Source organism: Myotis brandtii, unplaced genomic scaffold (genome assembly GCF_000412655.1).
Source record: "Myotis brandtii unplaced genomic scaffold, ASM41265v1 scaffold650, whole genome shotgun sequence".
Classification (NCBI taxonomy): domain Eukaryota; kingdom Metazoa; phylum Chordata; class Mammalia; order Chiroptera; family Vespertilionidae; genus Myotis; species Myotis brandtii.
Genome location: NW_005370517.1, coordinates 106,686 through 110,747, shown reverse-complemented (window position 1 = coordinate 110,747; position 4,062 = coordinate 106,686). Strand labels below are relative to the sequence as shown.

Here is a 4,062-nt window from a genome sequence, read left to right as displayed (position 1 = left end):
CCCAGGTTCGATTCCGGTGAAGGGCATGTACCTGGGTTGCGGGCACATCCCCGGTGGGAGATATGCAGGAGGCAGCTGATCGATGTTTCTAACTCTCTATCCCTTTCCCTTCTTCTCTGTAAAAAAAATCAATAAAATATATTTTAAAAAAACAAAAAAAACCCCAAAATAACCACAGAATGGCCCCAGCCAGATTGGCTCAGTGGCCAGAGCATAGGCCTTCGATTGCAACCCTTGGATCCCAGGTTTGATTCCGGTAAAACGCACATACCCGAGTTGTGGGCTTGATCCCCAGTAGGGCGCATACAGGAGGCAGCCAATCAATGATTCTCATCATCGATGTTTCTATCTCTCTCTCCGTCTCTCTTCCTCTCTATCTGAAACTGAATATAAAAAATAAATAAGAATTCAAGGGTAGCCAAATGAAAAAGAGAACTGAAAAAGGTATAGAGACAAAGTAAATGAAAAGACAGCCTACCACAGCTCATGTATAAAATTCAGAAAATGCAATTCTAAGGGGCAATTTTATAGGGATAAATGACCTACATTATGAAAAAAAAAATCTCCAAAAATACTGTCACCTCAGAAAAACTAGAAACAAAACAAGAACGTAAACCCAAAGGTTGGAAAAGAAAGAAACAATAAATATTAGAACAAACAAAAATAAAAGGAGAAAAGACAAAATACAATAATACCTAACAGGTATTTTTTGAAAGATACAAAATTGGAAAAAACTTTAACTAAACTAGCAGAAAAAAACAAACAAACAAACCAAGCCTCAAATAAATTGTAAAGAAATGAAAGACATTACACTTGACACTATGAACCACAATTCATCATAAGAGATGTTGATGTTAGCAGGTGACATGACACTCCATAGAGAAATTTGTCAAAATGCCACTATGAGCTTCTGAAATTAATATACAAATTCAGAGGCCTGGCCAGATAGCTCAGTTGGTGAGTGTGTGGTCCCTATGCACCAAGGTTGTGGGTTTGATCCGCCATCAGGGCACATGCAGGGGAGCGCCAGCGAATGCTTAGATAGGTAGAACAGCAGATCAATGTTTCCATCTCTCTCTTTCTCTGTCTCCCTTCCTGTCTCTAAAATCAATAAATAAAGGATGGTTAGTATGGCTTAGTGATTGAGCATCGACCCATGAACTAGGACAGTAATGGAGAACCTTTTGAGCTCGGCGTGTCAGCATTTTGAAAAACCCTAACTTAACTCTGGTGCCGTGTCACATATAGAAATTTCTTGATATTGCAACCATAGGGGCACGTGCACAGGTTGAGGGCTCAATCACCAGTGTGGGTCACACAGGAGGCAGCCCATCAATGACTCTCTCTCATCACTGATATTTCAATCTCTCTCTCTTCCTCTTCCTCTCTAAAATCAATAAAAAAATATATTTTTAATATAATTTATAGAATAAATACACCTGTGTTGCTCAGGTGAGAGTGCTGGCCTGTGTACTGGAGGGTCATGGGTTAAATTCCCAGTCAAGGACAGGTACCTTGGTTGCAGGTCTGATACCGCTACCAGTAGCAGCAGATGTGGAAGGCAACCAATCGATGTTTCTTTCTCTCTGGCTCTCTCCTATTTTTCTCTCTCTAAAAGAAAATAAATGGAAAAAATATTTACACTACATGGGTGAAGATAAAAGAATAAAGAACTAAATTCAGAAAAGTGACAGGATGCAAAATAAACGTACAAACATTAGTTCCATTTCCACACACTAATAATAAATTCATTTTAGATAGAAAAATGAAGGTCGTCAAATTTACAGAAGCATCAGAAAATAAATAAAATATGAATAAATTCGACCAAAAGGTAAAACATCTGTACATTGAACACTATAATACAGTGATGAAAGCAATGGAAGAAAACACAAGTTGAAAGACTTCCTGTGTTCATGAATTTGAAAAGAAATATCGTGAAGGTATCTATAGTACACAAAGCTGTTTACAGATTGAATGCAATCCCAATGATAACTCCAATAGTATTTTCAAAGAAATGAAAAGGGAATCTTGAAATGTATGAAACCAAAGGATGTCCACTAACAAAAGCAATCTTGAGCAAGAATAAGCTGGTGGTACCAGTTTATTACAAAGACAAAACAAGGAAACAGTGTATTATTGGAGAAACACAGACACATAGATCAGTAGGACAGAACAAAAAAACACAGAAATAAACCCAGGCACATACTTTCAAGTCATCTTTGACAAAGCTGGAAGACACCGAAGAAGAAATAGATGGTTTCTTCAATGAATGGTGGAGGTATAAATCGACATTCACATGTAAAACAACAAAATTGGCCCTCATAGATAAAATGTAACTCAACCTGCAGGACAGAATTAAATGTCAGCGCTCAAACTTAAAACTCCTCAGGACAACCTAGAGAAAAAGTTTTGGAGGTTTGTTTTGGACAGGATTTCTGGATGTGACACCAACCACCAGACAAAACAGAGAAAACAAACAGTCCAGACTGCAACAAATAAAGAAAAAAGCTTCCTCACAGCACAACCGTAATAAACGAAATGAAAGGCAATCTAGAGAACAGAAGAAAATACTCACAAACCATATGAAGGAATCTCTTGGAGGGACTATGGATTCAGTTCTGATCAGCACAAAAAAGCGAATATTGCCATACAGACAGAAACACACAAATAGATGGACTTCCCAATGAACAATAAAGGTATGTTAATACTATACTGCAGGCTAATAACAACGCAATGACTCTGTCTCAAAAGCAAACTCTATTTAACTTCATTAAAAAATATTTCATTGCTTTGACAGGAGGCTCGTAGATACTTGAAGAGTCTTGGTCAAGACTTTGTCAGATTACAAATACTAACCTACATTAGTTGCTTGTCTACAGAGCCTTCAACGCCACTGCAAAGGTAGCAATGAGTTTCAATAAATGAAAAGCACCCAGACGTCATTTTAGACTTTAAGATCTCCACGCTAACGACCACTTGGCAAGCTCAGGCTGGCAGTATCGTTCAATGCTTCACTGAAGACCTACTCTGAAGAGTTAGGCTTCCAGGACATATAATAACACCCCCAAGACACTGGGCTCACAAGATGGGGTTGTATTTTGACAGGTCTTTAACTGGGGCGGTTCAGAAACTGTACTGGGTCAGTTCTCCTAGATCAGGGATGGCGAACCTTTTGAGCTCGGCGTGCCAGCATTTTGAAAAACCCTAACTTAACTCTGGTGCCGTGTCACATATAGAAATTTTTTGATATTTGCAACCATAGTAAAACAAAGACTTATATTTTTGATATTTATTTTATATATTTAAATGCCATTTAACGAAGAAAAAGCAACCAAAAAAATGAGTTCGCGTGTCACCTCTGACACGCGTGTCATAGGTTCGCCATCACTGTCCTAGATGGTAGGTTGTGTGACTATAATCAGGTACTGTGGCTGGAATTGCATGATGTCGCTCTTTGTACGTTGGCTTAGGTACAGTACATAACTGTAAGAGCTGAGATGTTGAAGAATATGAAATCCAAAAACAAAAAGGATGAAATATGCCTATATGAACCCTGCTTAAAGACTGCTCTGGAAATAAGGCCTTATTATTCCCTTCCACGTGTGACTTTTCATCAGAAACTATGCAGTGTGGGGGTGAAAGTAGACTTACAGTTGTTCGTTTGGAAAATAATACAATTAATAAATAATAACAGGCATTCTAATTCCTCCCACTTCTCCCATTTAATAAAAGGTTTAAATTGTGGGGGCCGCGTTGGCTACCCTGGGAGGGAATGGAAGCGGGCTGGAACTCTGAATGGGTGTGCTACAATTGATTTTCTGAAGGCGAGGATTTGGAGTTTCTTTTCAAATTTCTGTTTGTTGAAGCAAAACAAGCCCACAATCCTGGGGGAGAACCAAGAGGGCGGCGTAAGGTATAGACCTGTGCCTGCTGCCTCCCACGACAACATTGAAACTACCAACTATAAGACAGACAGCTATCATTCAGAACCATGGGAAAGCTGGCCCAGTGGAAGTTCTACAACTGGAAGGAAAGAAAGAAGCGCATTGAGACTGAGTAGGA

The 4,062-nt window shown here is 39.0% G+C and overlaps 1 protein-coding gene and 1 long non-coding RNA gene across 2 annotated transcripts in view; one reads left to right on the top strand and one right to left on the bottom strand.

Moving 5' to 3' along the window:
* The window catches only part of LOC106723806, a 33,850-nt gene that overhangs the window by 11,280 nt on the left and 18,508 nt on the right, over positions 1–4,062 (top strand). The gene's annotated exons all lie outside the window — the stretch shown is intronic.
* The window catches only part of LOC106723584 (zinc finger protein interacting with ribonucleoprotein K-like), a 12,627-nt gene that overhangs the window by 4,284 nt on the left and 4,281 nt on the right, over positions 1–4,062 (bottom strand). The window lies entirely within an intron of this gene.